Genomic DNA, 20,383 nt, shown 5'->3' with positions numbered 1-20,383 from the left:
AAAGCTGTCAATTTTAGTCTGAAAAGATGAATTTTTTTAAAGAGAGAGAGAGAGAGAGAAAGGGAGAGAGAGAGAGAATTTTTTCAGTATTTATTTTTTAGTTCTCGGCAGACACAACATCTTTATTTTATTTTTATGTGGTGTTCAGGATTGAAACCAGCGCCCTGCGCTTGCCAGGCAAGCACACTACCACTTGAGCCACATCCCCAGCCTAAGATAAATTTTTATAAGGGGAAATATAGTGATTTAATTAGGTTTTTCAATGCTTTGAAAAAAAGCTGCAGTTGTTTAAAATTAACGCAAAAAGTCATGGATCCTTGAGTATAAATAAAGACATAATTATTTTCTTAACAATTCTTTGCCATCCATATATTTGTTCATTCATTTGAGAATAGAAGAATCAACTCTATTCAAAATATGTTTTCAGGTTTCAAGAAACAAAGATTAAAACGTCGATAATATATTTTCAAGTAGCACAGTTTAGTTAAAAGGAAAAAAAATAACTTTAATCACTTGTCTGAACATAGTACAGATTAAATGAAAGGATATAGAGAATAATTGACTCATATAAGATTAAGGAAACAAATTGGTCAGGAAATGCCATAGAGTTGTAGAATTCTCAAAATGCTTACAGTAAAAGATGAAATTCCACAAGTAGGAAGACAAATTAGATTGTTTCAGCCATAAGGAACAATGTATTCTAACAAAGGAGGTCAGAAACCACAGAATAAAACATAATGGTTATTCATTAATTTTTAAAAATCTTTATTAAGTACTTCCTATTAGGCACTGATGAGGAATGGAAAAAATGAAGACCAGCTGAAGCTTCATCTAAATTTAATGTGGAAAATAGACAAGTAAAATGAATTTCAGTAGTCTCACCTTATCCATAGGGGATTCTTTCCAAGACCCCCAGTGGATGCCTGAAACCACAGATAAGTAGTGCCAAACTCTACATATGCTGTGTTTTTTCCTATGTATGCACATCTATGATAAAGTTTTAATTTATAAATAAATCATAGCAAGAGATTAATGAATAAAAATAGTAAAATTGTAAAAATATATAATAAAATTGACAGCATCTCTACTCTTGTGCTGTGGAAACTTTATTAAGTAAAATAGTGGTTAATAGAACCCAAGCACTGTGATACTGGGATAGTAGGTCTGATCATTGAGATGGTTACCAAGTGACCCATCAATAGGCAGCAGCATGCACAGAATGGATACACTAGATGAAGGATTATTCCCATCCTGAGCACAATGGTATTGGAAGGCATAAGATCTATGCATACCACTGAGAACGAGAACAGTGAAAGATTTAAGACTTGTAAATTGTTTACTTATGAAATTTTCCATTAAATATTTTTGGGCTGTGATTGACCAGGAATAACTGAAACCATGGAAGGGAAACTGTAGAGAAGGAGAGGCTTCTGCAATTACTATACCTATTGATAATTGGGAAGGAGTAATACACAGTTTTAAGGGTGGGCAGTAAAAATCACATGTAACTCAATGTTCTCACTCAAGAAATATTTCATAAGGCATTTTAAAAAATATTTTTAGTTATACATGAACATAATATCTTTATTTTGTTTATTTATTTTTATGTGGTGCTGAGGATCAAATCCAGTGCCTCATATGTGTAAGGCAAGCCCTCTGCCACTGAGCCAAAACCCCAGCCCCAAAAAGGCATTTTTTTAAGTTACAAAGAAATAAAGCTTCTTCAAGTATGATTACTACACATACAACTTTGACTATTTTTTCTCCTTTATTTCTTGGATGTGAAATCTAATAAAGTAGGCATTTTGACTATTCCACATTTATCTTTCACATTTTTAGCTTTGCTTTACTTACTAGAATTTTATTTACCTGCTTCAGTAATCCTCTGTTTTGTGTATATTGGTATACATTGTTAAACCTTTCCAATGAATTTTTAATTTTAGATATGTGTCAGTTCCAAAATGCACTTAATTTTTTAATGTAAGTTATTAAAATATGTTAAAATTCTACATCTTTTTACTTGAATTTTTGCAGTTTTCCCCTTTGTGTATATTTATTACAGTTTTTAAAATATTTGTCTCTAATATCTAAATCAGTGGTATATATTTGTTATATCACTTTGTTTTTTTCTACAAGGATATTTCCAAATTATGAAAATCATGGTGTGGGGAGTAGATTACATATAAAAATTGGAGTTATTTGATAGCACTGTAAATGAATTTTTTAAAAATGTGTACATTTAGCTTTTTCTAAAGAGAGAGAAAATTTTTTTCTGGTTTTCTTTTGGAATTGAGTAGTAATTGACCCTTGTTTGTTTGAACCATGTGTCTAGTTTACCTTTCCTCTTACTCCTATGGTGCTTTACTTATTTTTAGGGAGGAGAAGTTACTTTTATAGACCCTTAACAATAACTCAAGCACAAATTGGTAAAGAAGCAAGGAGAGTTTATTTTTAATCAAATTGCAACTCAGAGCACATAAATTTCAGGGATGCTGAAATGAGCTCCAGGGTTTTAAAATTTTCAAACAAGTTTTATAGGCAAAACCCAGTTGTTTTGTCAAGAATTTAGATTGGTGCGGGCAGGGTAGCAAGCTATCTTGTAGGAAAAGGACTTGGAATATATGTAATATAAAGCAGTTTTCAGAAAAGCAGGAGGAAAGGACAAGAACAAAGAAATCCTTGGGAAAGAAAGGGAGTTAGGGGTGAGAGGAATGTACTGGCAAGGTACGGGATTGGAATACTCTGTTCAAATGAAAGCTATAGTTCACAGCTGGTAAAGTATGGAATGCTGCAGGTTACACAGAATCAAAACTACATCTGTAGGTAGAAATGACTGAACCATGGTCTTTTCAGGGTCCTTTCAGCATAGTGTTTGGGGGCACTGCAGTCTGCTTTTATATGCTTGATTTCAATTTTTCCATATTCTTAAGATATATCTCTTTGTCACCAATACTTTCTCTTAATCTTGGGTTCACCAAAAAACAAAAACAACAGACTAGAAAGCCTTTGCTCAGTGCCCAGTTAAGGAGGAAAAAGGAGTCTCTGCTCTCAAACCATGGTCCCCCCAATAAGCAAAAGGAATAGACCTATAGATTACTAGAGTGGGAAAGGACCAGGGAACAGATGAATGGGCAGAATAGGAATATTTATGATTTTACCTGGGAAGCACTAGTTTGTCTCTGAGAACTGAAAACTTGCCCCATGCCCACAACCACATTTTGCAAGTTATAGGGATTGCCATTGAAGTTGTAAACTGTCATGGTGGTAGCTAGTTTGACTTCTACTTTGAAAATGAATTAAAAAGAAACTTGGATGGCAAATACCACCCATCACAATGACCTCCAAATGAACTTAGATTGATTTAGTTCTGCTGAGTCCAGCACCCTACTTGATAACCCCTGGTTGTATGTCTTGATTTTCTAGAATACAGATGTCTCACACCCCTGACATAAATCAAGAACCCTCATTACACATGTCGATCATGAAACAGTGAAGATACAGGAAGAAGGGACACAGATGGCAAGGCAAAAAGGGACATAGGAGGGTCTCAGAAGGGCCTGGGTAACATTGCCCCAGTGTGTGTACCCATGGATTTTCAAATTAAAGCCCACACTGTTTGCCACAGCTCCTCCACATTTATGTGACCTTAACACACAGCCTTGCTTTCTTTCTACAGACTGAAATCTCTGTTCAGAATTTTATTCTTCCAACCCTTGTGTTCTATTGCATATCCTCAAGTTATGCTTTTCATAAGTATAACACAGGAGTCAAAGACTTGAGTGGAGTTTGCATATCATTTTCAGGGCTCCTTCTCTTTAGTTGCTCCCTCTATAGACTTGTGTTAAATAGTAGCCATTTGATGGAAATAAGTACAGTTTCTCCCAGTCCCCTAAGGTTATTGTTTTTCACACCCACTCTTCTACCCACACCATGAAATATCCTCAAAGTGAATCTGACTATTCCATCACATCCCAACTCTCAGAGATAATAGTTTTTCAAGTTCTGTGTGTACTGACTGCTTTCCTATATCTTCAAAGTATGCTATTATATAATTAAGTTATTTAGTTGTCTTTCTGTAGGAAAAGTTATCTATTAACATGTTGTTGGGAGTGGAAGAGGACAGTTTTCACTGATTCAGCCTCACTGCCACACAAGTATGGTAAAGGTGGATTAGAAGGTGTGGACCAAACCATGTTTTCTGTCCTTCCTCTAGGCATAATTCTGGGCCAACAAAGCACTCCTACCCTTTCTCCAGCAACAGAGATTATTTTCCCTTTATTATTTTCACTTTATCTTCCTCTCTCAGTTGCACTGTGTTTCTATCAATGTCAGTGGGTTATAGTGTTGGGGAAATCTTCTGTAGATTAAGGTTCTCTTATTTACAGGAGATAACTAAAATGCATCTAGTGGAATTTAGCTGTTGGCTTCCATTTATTCTCTACTATAGCTACAATGGGATTGTACTAGGCTACAGATATTTTGCTTTGTTTTGTTTTAGTTTTTCTTTCATATATATATATATATATATATATATATATATATATATATAATTTTTTAAAATTAGTTAGCTACAGAGTTTTTAAATTTTTTAAGTTTTCATTTTATTGAAATATAACTTACATTTGAGCTTGCATTTAGTTTACATTTTTTAAAATTTTTTATTTGTTTTAATTAGTTATACATGACAGCAGAATGCATTTATGCACTTTGATATATCATATATAGATGGGATATAATTTTTCATTTTGATGAATTCTCTGTAGAGTTTCATATTGGAGACAGGTGAAGTGAGGCAGGGCAGATTTATCTTCTATATTGACCGTGATTAGATCTCTAAAATTCTAGTAAAACTCCTAGAGCAGAAATCTGTACAGGTGTGAGAACCCTTGTATGCCTGTCACCTAGGGAGTCTTCATACTCTTACTTTAGCACACACTTGGCCTTCAACAACTTTTTAACATTTTTTAGTTTAATGTCTTCTGTTCTTTGGCTTCAGGAGATATTTGCCTCAGGGGATTAAATCTTTGCTTCTTCCTCCCTGTAGCTATTTTCTCTTTGTAGATTTTTGTCGCCTGTTTGCCTTTCAAACTCAATTATCTCAGAGATTAAAGAAAATTCATATTTTGTCCAGCTTTTTAATTGCTGTTTCTTTTCATCTCTCTACTTCTCTGAGCTAAAAATCAGACTCTAGAATATATGATTAAAAAATAATAAGTTTCTCCTAAAGCAAGATGAAAGAATGGTAGAGAATATTATTACCTCCTAAAAAGACAGTAATAGTTATACAATATAAAATAAGATTTTTATTTCTTTATTTGAAAGAAAAAAGATTGATCATATTTATGCAAACGCTAGTAGTAGTTGTAGCTTCATTTAAATTTTAATCAATTATTTTCTTTAATACACTTCCCAAAATGCAGGACAGATTTTTGGCTAACTTTAACCATCTTCTGTAAAGTAGTATTCACCCTCCTTGACCTCAATTTGTTTTGAAAGTTGGGTTACAATTTAAAAAATAAATGAATGCCCTGGTTATGAGTATGTAAAACATTAAGAATTAAAAGCACCTTAGATATAAAATCAAGTGTTCAAAACCAGGATGTAAATTGCTTGCAGAATTATGTCTCTAGATGACTCTGAAATACTCTGAAGAATGGGTTGATGTATTTCATTATATTCACAAAAGTACTATTGCCTAATGTCATTACATGACACAAACAAGTCTAATTACAGTCCTTATTTCTAGAGGGATTTATCCTGGTGACCACAGGACCTTGATCCCTGTAACTCTCCTTTAGAACTCAGTCAATATATCCTTTTGTAAAGAATCCAAAGAAAGAAAGAATAAAAGAAAGAATCAGGATTCCCTGTATGTGAATCATGTGGTAATACCAAAATCCTAAGGATCTTCCTTTAAGGACAAGTCTACTGCTCATAGTTCTTGCTGATTGTTAAGGTCTGTAAACAAGTCAAGATGGCGCCTGGCATTTTGCCAGAAGGAGTAGTTTGTGAAGTAAAGCCAGTGAGCCATTAAGTGTGGAGATTCCTTATTGGTTGACTGCTGTATCTAGTTTATGTTAATTAAGATAAGCTGTGTGTAATGTATATATACCCCTCCTGTCCTACAATAAACGGCTCCCACTCCTGCTGTATCAATGTACACAAGTTGCTCGTCACTCCCCGGTTAGTTTGCCCAGCCAGCCGGACTGCAGCAGCTGATGATTATTGCTTGTTTTCTTGTTTTGTTTTGTTTGTGTGCTGGGCTCAAGTCTAGGGCTCCCCAAACACTGAGTCAAATTCCCAGCCCTTTTTATTTTATTTTATTTTATTTATTTATTTATTTTGAGACAGGTTCTCATTAAATTGCTTAGGGCCTCCCTAAATTACTGAGGCTGTCTTTAAACTTGTAAGTCTCCTGCTTCAGTCTCCTGAGTTGTGCACTACTGCATATAGCTATGATTATTGATTTGATTTGCCCTTTTGATGTATTTCCAAACTAGGACCCTCTAGCATCACCATTTACAATATTGATAAATTTATTGATGATTTAAAAATACTTTCCTACAAGTCAATTTATATAATTGAGAGTCTCTAATATTATTCATTTTTCTCCTTTATTAAGATGAAGCTTGTCAAACTATCACAAATGGCTAGTTTAAGAGAACTGTTATTCCAAAAAGGATAGTGTTCAACAATACAAAAATCAATGGATATTTGAACATTTTGAAAACAGTATTATTAGATATATTCTCTCTGTGTGTGTGTGTGTTTGCGTGTGTGTGTTGCTGGTGATGGAACTTAGGGCCTTGCATGACATGCATGACATGCAACGGCTCAACAACTGAGCCACATTCCCAGGCCCAGATAGCTAGAACATTTTTACATGAATAAAAAATCTATGGCTGAGAATCTTAATAATAGTAAAAATGTTTGTAAGATTAGGAAAATGAAGTGCTTAAAATGAGTTTATAAAGTTTCAGATATTGAAATGTTGATTATATACATATTTAAAATACAACATATACATTTATAAAATATAAAAGCTTAATTGTAATTAACTAATATAACTTGAATAATATTTCTTTATAAAATACAATCCCTGCAAATTTAATTGTAAGGGAAGTTCAGTTTAACTAGGCAAAGAATAGGAACTTTATTTTTAACATTACCCTGCCCTTTTTCGTTTATGCTTATACAATTATTTAATCAATTTATCTTATTGAATTATATAGCTATTTTATCCCCATGATTCAGCTAGTACACAATATAAAGTTGATGTTTTATCTGCATTTGGTAATTTGATGAATGACATCAAACTCTTACAATACGAATTTGTGTGATAGTTGCCTTTCGAAATACCTGTGTGGGTTCTGTATGATAATTACAATGAACATTTCTTTTTATCTCATTAATTTTCACTTAAAAGAAAAATTAAATCATTCAATACAAATGCAAATGGTTAAGCTGATTTTTAACATGCTGAATGTTCAAGAATGTGAAAAACATATTTATATTTTTAAAATTAAAAAAATAGATATTCCCAGATATTTGGCTAAGTACTGGGAATGGGGTTTGGGTGCATGTATAGGGAAAGTTCACTGGCTGGTTCTGTGGATTTTAAAATATGAATTATCAGTTGCATCCTAAAGTATCAATTTTTATATTTCTACTTTTTGTCAAAATGAATTTATAAAGTTTCAGATATTGAAATATTGAATTTCAGAATTTGTTATTTGTAATGTTTTAATTTGTTATAATTTTAAAACAATTTTTTAAAGGAAGATCTAAAGTACCTGGAAATTTCAAGGAATTATGTATGTTCTACAATTTAAAATTATTTTAAAATTTAGGATTATCTTTGAATACACATTCTGTCTTCTGCAAAATTATCAAGTTATTTTGAGAGTCTCATCAACTTTGACGTCTAAATAATGTTTACTTTTGAAATGGATTTTTTCAATGTTCTGAATAATTTCCCACAATTAAGCTTTGGAGCATTGAGTTGAAGCTTTTGATTTGCTCTTTTTATTTCTGTTAAATCAAACAAATGAGTATATGCACTAAAACACTCCAGAAAAATATAACTTAACTATTTCTTAATGATTTTAAATATTCATAGCTATTCAACCAATCAAAAATTGAAAGTTCTGAACTTTTATTTCTGCAATAGGACAATCTTATTACAAAAGATTAATTATGAGTATGAAAGCACTCCAGAAACAAACTATGCAAATAAATGTATTAAATAGGAAATGATCTTCAGATCAATTATAATCTCCTTGAAGGTATCATCTACTTTTTCTTAAATCTCAGTGTAATATCCCAGAACAGGTTATTAATAAATCATTATGTGGCATTTTAAGGTGATTATCCTAACTACCTATGTTAATAAACATCAAAGATGAGATAAATCAGACAGTCAAGAGAAAGGTTAAATGCCTTTTAAAATACAAAATACATTTATCAAAACAGGTCTGCAAATGTTCTCCACTTCCCCTCTGTCAAAACAATCACTTGTCAAATTAAAATTAATTCATTGTGGCTAGGGGTATAGCTCAGTGGCAGAACATGTGCTCAGCTTACACAAGGCCCTGGGTTTGATCACCAGCACCAGAATTACACAAACAAACAACAAAGCAAAACAACACACACACATACACCAAAAAATAAAAAAAATAATATATAAATTCCTCCTAGGCTGGAATATAAAACTTTTCTCTAAGTTATCTAACCTAAGTATGTGAACTTGTTTTTAGAGGAAACTCATATTTTTGTTAATGGGTAAAAGCTTTGCATGAACAAGAGACACACATAGTGTTTCTTTGATAATAGTTTACAAATATGTTCTAGGTGTTGTCTTCAGCATTTTACCTGTATCTAGTCATTTAATGCATTATAAATCTATAAGGTATATTTTTATTTTTCCATATTTCCTATGAAGAAATCAAGACATAGGAGGTAATTTAACCTAGGTTGATGAATAAGCCAAGAAGACTTGAATACATCCAGCTTGCCTTTGTAGACTGTGTACTGGATTATTTCCAGTGCTGTGTGGAAACCTCAAGAGAGTCCATGGGGTATCTGTTGTATTCTGTCCTTCCTCCAAAACTCAGTAATATTGTATAGGAAACATGATGAAAAACTGACATGCACTAGACCTTACCAGTTAAAAGAATAACTATTCATTAAAATATTTTGTATGAATAATGAGTACATTTAATGTCTACATGAAGATAGTGACACATAGGTTTGGAAAAATCAGAGAAATAGTCTTTATTTTCCAAATTTATTTTTTTTATTTGGATGTTTACCTTACTGAGTTGGGGTAAAGAAAGCCTCAATTTCTTCTTTTAAGAAAAAAAAATTATTTATTTTACTTAGTTACACATGACACTACAGTGATCTTGACATATCATACATTTGAATCAGATGGAATATAATTTCTCATTTTTCTGAGTATACAGGTTGCAGAATCACATTGGTCATGCAGTCACATATATACACACAGTAATAAGAAAATATTAATAAACACAAGTAGAATTGCTAAACATCTTAAGTGTTTCAGAAAATTTTTTAAATTGTTTTTATGTGTGCTGTTTCCTGATACTGCTATTCATTTCCTAACATATGAATAGTCCTCTCTTCAGCCAACATTCTATGACATATAATTTAAACTATAGTATTAATAGAAAAGCAATGACAATAATAATTGGGTAGCAGAATAGCTGATAAAATGTTAATAACAATAGCAGATGAGGCTGGTGTCCAATAAATATCTTTGTTCTATCATTTCTATACTCAGTTCAAAATTCTTCCATCAGGATCTGCATTTCTCTCCCTGAATACTTTCTTCAGCTTCTGAAACATGCTCTCACTTCCTGTTCTCCTGGCCAAACGTGTGAGAGAGTCAAGACTATCTGAAATCATTCCTCAGTCAATAGTTGATGGGAGTTGGTAAACCAAGTTCTTTCAATACACAGATGGGATAATTTTGAATGTATATTCTACACTAGCAACTGAGTCTCCTTTGGCCAGCGTAAGAATTAGCTCAATAATGAGCTCCTGTTGTTCCCTCCCCTCCCAAAAGTCTAACTTCAGAATTCCCTGTCCTTTTTCCTTAACCTCCTAAATTAATTGCTTACACTCACATCCTTCTATCAGTGTATGCTTCTGTGGGAATCTATATGGTCATCTTGAACAGTAAATCCCATGATGCTTGATAGCATGAGCAGATCCATGTCTCAAGTCATTCTGAGTTATATTTATTATATCTATAAAATGCCTAACTCTTAAACATTATAGGAATGACTTGAGATATGACAACTTGTGAAAATATTTTTTTAAGAAAGAATTAAAGACTCTCATCATCTCTAGTTTGAAACCTGACATATTGCTTACATTTTTAAAGTTTTTATGTGAGGAATGCAATAGTATGCTTATATTTGAGTGTATGTGTTTAGCAATATTTTGTTTCTCTTCACTTTTTCATTTTTTTATTTCATCCACTTTTGAAAGTTTATTTCCAAAATTGACAAAAGTATGTCTCATAATTATCTTAGTGGTCAGTTAAAACCATGAAATTTAATAATCTCACTATCAAATTCATTTCAATATTTATAGACAAGGTAGTCACTGAGACTGCTTAGGAAATGTAGTAAAAATAGAATTAAAGTATAAGTACATTATAGATATACAATTGCTGAGATCATCTAACTTGTCCAGGTAAATGGCATTAAATAATATATAGCCAAAATCCTTAAAGTACACTCTCTCCTGTGTCAATACAAGAATATGTTAAGCATTCAAAAGAAATATATGAAACATAAGTATACATAACATATATGTATCTATTTTTTATTTTCTTTTCCAAAATACTCTGTTTCTAGAATTTATCTTTTTATATCAATTTTTGGTTTACTGAAAATTTAGAAAGCATGGAATTTCCTTCTTCCTCAACTTGATCTTCCCTAAGTCTATAAATATTTTAGGGGGTGGAGCATATTGGGGATTGAATTTAAGGACACTCGACCACTGAGCCACAACTTTAGCCCTATTTTGTATTTTATTTAGAGAAAGGGTCTCACTGAGTTGCTCAGCATCTGTTTATTGCTGGGGCTGGCACTGAACTCACTATCTTCCTGCCAGGACCCTGGGATTACAGGTGTGTGCCACAGAGCCCAGATCCACACACTATTTTTAATCTTTTAAAGCTTCATTTACTGTGGTACAATTGTAAAAATTGAACAACCAATATAGACACGTTATTATTAATTAAAAATCCAGAGTTAGACTATAGTTGTTTCTTTTATATAATCTATAAGTATTAATAAATACATAATGTCATATTTTGACAATGAAAGTAACATAGTTTTCTGCCATAAATATGTGATATGCTCCACCTAATTTTTTAACTTAAAAAAATGTTTGGTTCTTTTTAAAGAGTAGAACAAGCTCTATAACATAATAAAACAGGACTGTATTGTTTTATGCTCTAATGTCATCAAATTAAACCAGATTTTTTTGTGGTGGGGGGAGGAATGAAATGTGTGGCAATTTGCTATATTTTGTGTGAACAATTGTCAACAAACTATGAGAGTTAAGTAGTTTTTCCTGAAAATGGAATTTTCTAAAATAATTTAAAAGATACGATAGAAAGGTACATTCAAGTAGGATGAAAAGTCCTTGGTGATATTGTACCTGAATGAATCTTTATACAGGAAGACTATAAAATGAGGTTCTATGGCCACATGCTCAAAAACATGTTGCTCTGACAAGGGTAACATGTTTCTTTATTGCAGGAAGTTTCTCAAGCTTTAATAAAACAATGCCCACCTTAAAAAATCAACAAATTCATGTAATAAGCAGCATTTCCTACACGTATTTATTAGTAGTCTCTGTCAGTTAACCATTTCTTTTGGAATTAGTCTTTCACAGGACACACTAAGAAAACACTGAGGAATAGTTAACTCTGGTGCACATTTCTTTGACTTCTTTAAGTACAACACATAAACACAAAATTGGCACACCATACTTAGGTACCTCACTACTCACAGGAAGGATTATACACATAATCTATTACATCTTTTTACAGCCTTACAGGTATTACCATTTCTATTTTATAGACCTTGGTTTTGATGCTAAGTAATATTCCCTAATATGCCCAAGTAGCATTCATAAAAATGTGGTTTTTGTGGTAAAAGTTTACATAAGAATTTTTGCCACTTTAATCATTGATAAGAGCTTGATTCAATAGCACTAACCACATTCACAACTGTGGGTAAATACCGTTTACACAAGGAAAAACTTCACCAGTACTTCCAGAACATTTTAAATAATCTCAAACAGAATCCCTGTATTCAGTAAATACCAACTTCCATTGCTTCTTCCCCAAGCTCCTGGAATCCTCTATTTTAGTTTTCATCTCTATGAGTTTGCACATTCTCTATAATTATTATGCATAAAACTACAATATTTGTCTTTCTGTGCCTGAACAATTTCACTTAAAATATTATACATGTTGTAACATGTATCAGAATCTCCTTCCTCATCAAGGCAAAATAATATTCCATTATTTATGGATCTACATACAATCAAATGCTTGCTTTTTATAATTTTTTTTCCAGTAAATAAATTAGTGTGGAAATCCCAAGGCAATTTGTCCAATTTACTGCTCTTATATTTAGGAGCCTGCAGTACAAGTTGAAGATATGGTCACAATCTGTGGACACAAGAGAAGGAAAAGACAAAATCATACACATATTTCATCCAAAGCAAAAAAACAAATATTCTATCATAGATTGATTTTTTATAAACAAACACCAATTTTATTCTCATAAAAGTTATTATAAAACATTACATGATATTATGTTTTCATAGTTTATTTCTGATGAAATATCTTGATTTTCACATTCAAAATTAAAATTCATAAGTAATGTACAACAAACTAGTTGAAAAAACTGAGCTGTAAAATCTGTAAGAAAGTGGAACCAGACTGTGCATTACATGATTTCTATTCATAAGCAGAACTAGGCCTGTGTTGGCACCCAATAAGATGATATTAAGTAGATAAATAAATGGATTGGTGGATGCTCATTCTGAATACATTTATTGGAATACTATGAATATTATTTATATAATAAAATTTCAAATGTAAAGAATAGTTCTAATAATAGTATGAATAAAGAATAATAATAATAATTCGAAGTTGCCTCATGTGTTTTAACATTTATTTTGTAGTTTTGTTGTATGTACTTCTGTTGTTATCTCTCCATTTTGTTTCTGAATCATTTGGGCGTTAGATATAGATATAGTTCTTTTATTCCAAGCACTTCAATGTAAATATTTTCAAGAACTAAGAGGATATTTTTCATATTGCAGTGGAATGATCAATTCAGAACAATTGAATATGTCGACTTATTTTTCAACTGTAAATTATTAAATCTAAATAAAAGTAAAGAATTTCTGATGTAAATTTTGCATTCGAAATAAGGTTTACTCTGTGTAAAATACATGCGAAATTTGGAATAGTTAAAACAAAAGAGGTGGAAAATATCTACTATGGTTTGGATATGTTTTTTGATATTGATTTTGTCCAGAGATTGATGTGCTATAAGATTGATCCCTCAGTGTAATTATTTGAATGTTGGTATAATGATTAAGAGTGGGGGGTGGGTTACTTAGGGGTAATGATGTCATGAGGGTACTATTTCCAGGGTAGTGGTAGTCGGTTGGGAGTGGTTTAGTTCTCATGGGACTGAGAGGAGGGATTGCTGAAAAGCTAGGAACCCCACATTGTTGAGAACCATGGCCAGGTCAAGATGGTGCCTGGCATTTTGCCAGAAGGAACAGTTCCTGCTGCATCAGGTGCCCGCTATTTTTGAGCTCTTGTGGAGTTCCTAGAGAGTTTGTGTGGGTGCAGTTCACGGGTGGAGTTCCAGTTGAGTGCTTGCAAAGTTCCCAAAGTTCCGTTTGGGCTCTCGCAGAGTTCCTAGAGAGTTCGCATGGGCAGCCTGTGGCTTGGGTACAAAAAATAAAGTTTGGGCTGGGGATGTGGCTCAAGCGGTAGCGCGCTCGCCTGGCATGCGTGCGGCCCGGGTTTGATCCTCAGCACCACATACAAACAAAGATGTTGTGTCCTCCAAAAACTAAAAAATAAATATTAATAAAGAAAGAAAGAAAGAAAGAAAGTTCCTTCCTGCTTGAATCTTCAAGTGGCTGGTGATTTGTGCCCAGCCAGGCTGCTACATATGGTGGCCCATATGGGGAAGGCCTGAGGGTAAGTGATAAGGTAAACTGCTCACCCCTGAGGGCAGTGTGAGAGGATAGGTAACCATTTAAAGATTCTTCTTTCATTTTGTTTTGCTTTTGTTTTAAGTTGCCTATCCCTGCAGATGGTGGGACAGAAGAAAAACCGCTCCCATCTGAGGAAAAAATTATTTGCGTCTGAGGAACAGAAAGGGAGAAAGGACGGATGGACATTTCAGGAGAATAGAAAGGCTGATATAATGAATTTTTGTTCCATTTTTGTTTCATTTTGTCTCGGTTTTCTTTTGCATTATCTTAGTGAGGGGTATCTTCATCACGGAAATATGGAATTAAAAATTAATAAGAACCAAACCGAAAGGGTGTTAAGTAAAGTGCTAGAGGTGGAGGCATCTCAGTAAAATCAAGAACAGTTAGGGCATACATTAAGACAATACAAAGGTGTAGCCCATGGTTCATTAAAGAGGGGTTGTTGAATATATCACAATGGAACCATCATGGTGAAGATTTTAAAAAGATACAAAAGGAAAGCCCAGGAACTCTGCCAGTTGGCACATTACCATTATGGACATTGGTACAATCTTGTTTGTCTAGTCTAGGAGAAGACATCTTACATCAAGTAAAAGAGGAAGTCTCCGATCTACATACTGTGGGGTTGGGCTCCAAATTCCTTAATAGGACACCATAGCATAAGACTTAAAAACAAGAATCAACAAATGGGACTCACTCAAACTAAAAAGTTTTTTTCTCAGCAAGAGAAACAATAAGAGAGGTAAATAGGGAGCCTACATCCTGGGAACAAATTTTTACTCCTCACACTTCAGATAGAGCCCTAATATCCAGAGTATACAAAGAACTCAAAACATTAAACAATAAGATAACAAATAACCCAATCAACAAATGGGCCAAGGACCTGAACAGACACTTCTCAGAGGAGGACATACAATCAATCAATAAGTACATGAAAAAATGCTCACCATCTCTAGCAGTCAGAGAAATGCAAATCAAAACCACCCTAAGATACCATCTCACTCCAGTAAGATTGGCAGCCATTATGAAGTCAAGCAACAATAAGTGCTGGTGAGGATGTGGGGAAAAGGGTACACTTGTACATTGCTGGTGGAACTGCAAATTGGTGCGGCCAATTTGGAAAGCAGTATGGAGATTCCTAGGAAAGCTGGGAATGGAACCACCATTTGACCCAGCTATCGCCCTTCTCGGTCTATTCCCTGAGGACCTTAAAAGAGCATACTATAGGGATACTGCCACATCAATGATCATAGCTGCACAATTCACAATAGCTAGACTTTGGAACCAAACTAGATGCCCTTCAATAGATGAATGGATAAAAAAATGTGGCATTTATACACAATGGAGTATTACTCTGCATTAAAAAATGACAAAATCATAGAATTTGCAGGGAAATGGATGGCATTAGAGCAGATTATGCTAAGTGAAGCTAGCCAATCCCTCAAAAACAAATGCCAAATGTCTTCTTTGATATAAGGAGAGCAACTAAGAACAGAGCAGGGAGGAAGAGCATGAGAAGAAGTTTAACATTAAACAGGGACAAGAGGTGGAAGGGAAAGGGAGAGAGAAGGGAAATTCGATGGAAATGGAAGGAGACCCTCATCATTATACAAAATTACATATAAGAGAAAGTGAGGGGAAAGGGGAAAAAAAACAAGGGAGAGAAATGAATTACAGTAGATGGGGTAGAGAGAGAAGATGGGAGAGGAGGGGAGGGGAGGGGGCATAGTAGAGGATAAGAAAGGCAGCAGAATACAACAGACACTAGTATGGCAGTATGTAAAAATGTAGATGTGTAACCAATGTGATTCTGCAGTCTGTATATGAGGAAAAAATGGGAGTTGATAACCCACTTGAATCAAATGTATGAAATATGATATGTCAAGAGCTATGTAATGTTCTGAACAACTAATAATAAAAAAATAAATAAAAATAAAAATAAATTGTCAGACAAAGGAAAAAAGTTTAGAGAAGGAAGGGCTATGAGGGGAGAAATTACAATGGGAGGTTGCTACTAACCCCTTTCTGTTGCTACTAACCCCTTTTCTGTTGGTGTGGGTGTCCAACCAACAGCTCCACCTATGGAGACAACATATGCTGAGTGGCCCTCAAACCCCATAGTTGATAGATGGGATCCTGAGACAGGACCTCAAAGATTAGCATGCCCTGTATTTCAGGTGGAAGGAGGGCAGCAAATTCACCATGCTTTAGATTTCAAAACAGTGAAGAGCTGAAAGAGGCTGTAACAACTTATGGTCCTCAAGGACCCTTCATTGTAAGTATGGTCGAATCCATTATCAACTTGAATATGACGCCAGTAGATTGGGCTAGTATGTGCAATGATGTGTTAAATGGAGGACAATATCTGTTACGGAAGGTCGCCAATCAGGAATTTTGCACGGAGACGGCTAGGCGAAAGGCAGCAGCTGGATATCCTCAGAGAAATCTAGATATGTTGTTAGGAAAGGGACCTTATGAGGGTCAGCAGCAACAAATTGGATATGATCTTGCCATATATTCACAAATTGCTGCAGATGCAGTTAGGGCATGGAAAATTTTACAAGGACATGGAGATTTACAAGGTCAATTATCTAAGGTAATACAGGGAGCTAATGAACCTTATGCTGAATTTGTAGATAGGCTTATATAAACAGCTACCAGAATCTTTGGGGATATAGAGCAAACAATGCCATTAATAAAGCAACTAGCCTATGAACAAGTAAATAGATGGTGCAGGGAGGCCATTAGACCATGGAAACATGGAGATTTAAACACATATGTTAAATTATGTAGAGACATTAATGAACAAGGGCAAGACTTGGCAGCTGCAGTACAACAGGCTTTAGGTGCCAGGCCAAAAACATGCTACAATTGTGAACAAACAGGACATTTTAAAAGGAGTTGCCCCATAGGAGGAGGGTTTAACAAAACTAGGAATCAAAGGGGTAGAATACCGGGTATTTGCCCATGATGCCATAGAGGGAGACATTGGGCTAATGAATGCCGTTCTCAAACCACTATAGAGGGTACTCCGTTATCAAAAAACGGACAAGGACCAGGTCTTTACCCATGATATCGTGGAGAAAAACACTGGGCTCCATTGTCAAAAAAATGTACAAGGGGGCCCCATGCTCCAGGGCCCACAATCACAAATGTATGGGGTACTGGAGGAACCCAGCAACAACATCAGGGTAGTGCCCAGGATACATTATCCATTAGATCCCTCACTAGACAAACCAGAGGAAGTGCAGCATTGGACATCTGCGCCTCCAGCAGAGCAGGACTAACTCCAGAGATGGGAGTTCAAATCATTCCCACAGGGGTAAAAGGACCTCTTCCCCAAGGAACGGTAGGCTTATTATTGGGATGCAGTTCTTCTACTCTGAAAGGACTTATGATAAGTCCTGGGGTAATTGATCCCGATTATGAAGGTGAAATAAAAATTATAGCCAGTTCTCCAAGGGGTATATCAGTAATTTCACCAGGAGATAGAATAGCACAGTTATTAATAATACCCGGCCTACATGATAAATTTTCCAGTCGTACTGTAGAAAGAGGTTCCAGGGGATTAGGCTCCACAGGTGTAGATTGGGCTATGCTTTCTTTAAATTTAGATTCTCGCCCCATGCTAAAACTAAATATTCAAGGACATGAATTTAATGGACTACTGGACACAGGTGCAGACCTTAGAATCGTCTCTCATCAAGAATGGCCAAAACATTGGCCATTACAACAAGCCACTCAAATGCTTCGAGGCCTAAGAGTGGCAACTAATCCCCATAGAAATGCAATGGTATTAGATTGGAAGGATCCTGAAGGATGTGAAGGAACTATACAGCCATATGTATTGGATCATCTTCCTATAAATTTATGGGAATGAGATGTCCTAGATCAATTAGGTTTGACATTAACAAATAACATCAATCCTAACGCGCCCACTACTAGGGCTAGATAAGGCTTTAGGAAAGAAAAAAGATTAAAAGAACAAGAACAAGGTATAGCAGCACCAATTCAAATAGATCAAGGAATAAATAGACATGGATTGGGTTTTCAGAAAGGGCCACTGAGACAATAAAAATTACTTGGAAATCAGAAAGGCCAGTATAGGTTCCTCAGTGGCCCCTGACTAAAGAAACGATACAAGCAGCCCATGACCTGGTCAAACAACAATTAGTGGAGAGACATACACAACCTTCTGTATCTCCCCATAATACTCCCATTTTTGTCATCAAAAAGAAATCTGGTAAATGGAGATTATTGCAAGATTTAAGAGACAATAATAATGAGATGGTAATTATGGGACCTGCTCAATCGGGGATTCCCCAATTGTATGCTTTGCCAGGAACCTGGTATGTTTTAGCTATAGATATTAAAGATTTTTTTTTTCTCAATTCCAATTCATCCTGAGGATAGTCCAAGTTTTGCATTTACTGTCCCTGCACGGAATCATGAAGGTCCTGATCAGAGATATGAAAGGAAAGTACTTCCTCAAGGGATGGCTAACAGCCCAACTATGTGTCAAGTTTATGTTAAAAAAGCAATCCAGCCACTTAGAAATCAAAATCCTGAACTACAAATATTTCACTATATGGATGATATATTATTAGCACACAAAGATAAAAACACATTGCTAGAATGTTATGCCACACTTACAAACTTATTAAAAAATTATAATCTAGAGATAGCAATAGATAAAGTACAATTAAATGTTCCAATTAATTATTTAGGAGTTCTATTATCCTCAACCATGTTCCATCCACCAAAAATTCAAATACGAGTAGATCAACTCAAATCATTTAGCGACTTTCAAAAGTTGTTAGGAGACATAAATTGGATGATGCCTTATCTAGGCATACCAACAGGAGAGTTGGGACCTTTATTTGATGTCCTAAAAGATCCATCAGATCCAAATTCACCCCGCATGTTAATGCCTGAAGCAAGAAAGACATTAAAAATCATTGAAACATATGGAAAATATGCATTTGGATAGATTGATATAAGTTTGCCTTTATTATTTATTGTACTACTAACAAAAAATATTCCTACAGGAGTATTTTGCCAAGAAGGTCCATTATTGTGGATACATTTATCTTATTCTCCTAACACTATTCTTACTAGGTATCCTGAGGCTGTAGGACAATTAATACTCAAAGGAATAAAAGCAACAAAGGGAGTGTTTGGAATTTCTCCCAATAAAATTATTACTCCATATACTATGAATCAAATTGATGAGTTAGCTAATGAGTTAAATACTTGGGCAATAATCATGTGTAAATCTAATGTTTCATTTGATAACCACTTACCATCCAATCCTTTGTTGTCTTTTTGGTCTTCGCATCCTGTAGTTTTTCCAAAAATGACAAGAAAAACACCTATCATGAATGCTCCAAATATATTCACTGATGGGTCAAATAATGGTACAGCAGCAATAGTTACCCCTGATCAAATTTTTACATTTTTAGTACCCAAACAATCAGCTCAAAAGGAAGAGCTTAATGCAGTATTACAAGCTTTTGGATGTTTAAAGATTCTGTGTTTAATTTATTTTCTGATAGTCAGTATATAGTTAGTGCTATAGTATCCCTTGAAGATGCTGGTAGGATTTCCCCTTCCTCTACTGTTTTCTCTTTGTTTTCCACTATACAAAGTCTAAACTGGGACAGAAAAGATCCATTCTTTATAGGACATATCAGGGCACAAACAGGATTGCCTGGAGCCCTTAGTTTGGGCAATGATTTAGCAGATAAAACTCCACATGACATACATATTCTTTCTACGCTAGAAGAAGCTACACATTTTCATAAATACTTCCATGTCAATGCAAATACTTTAAAAAAGCGTTTTAAAATAACTAAGAAGCTAGACAAATTATAAAACATTGTCAAAATTATGTGACCTTTTTACCACAACTTAATCTTGGAGTCTGATCTAGTTAATCCTAGAGGACTGATACCTAACCATATTTGGCAGATGGACGTCACACACTTTCCAGAATTTGGAAAATTAAAATATTTGCATGTTACAGTTGATACTTCTTCTGGATTTTTGATGGGCTCCCTTCATGCCGGAGAAAAAACTAAAGATATTATAG

At 34.4% G+C, this 20,383-nt stretch overlaps 1 long non-coding RNA gene across 1 annotated transcript in view; it reads right to left on the bottom strand.

Moving 5' to 3' along the window:
• Positions 1-9,433: 9,433 nt before the first annotated feature.
• Positions 9,434-20,383, bottom strand: part of LOC131423188 (uncharacterized) — a 96,669-nt gene continuing 85,719 nt past the window's right edge. The window contains exon 3 of the long non-coding RNA XR_009224273.1: positions 9,434-12,718. This is a non-coding gene — a long non-coding RNA (uncharacterized LOC131423188). The remainder of the gene's footprint in view (positions 12,719-20,383) is intronic.

Source organism: Marmota monax, unplaced genomic scaffold (genome assembly GCF_021218885.2).
Source record: "Marmota monax isolate L192 unplaced genomic scaffold, Marmota_monax_Labrador192_F-V1.1 WCK01_AAM20220418_F8-fsc00045, whole genome shotgun sequence".
Taxonomy (NCBI): domain Eukaryota; kingdom Metazoa; phylum Chordata; class Mammalia; order Rodentia; family Sciuridae; genus Marmota; species Marmota monax.
This window is presented reverse-complemented; position numbering and strand designations above follow the sequence as displayed.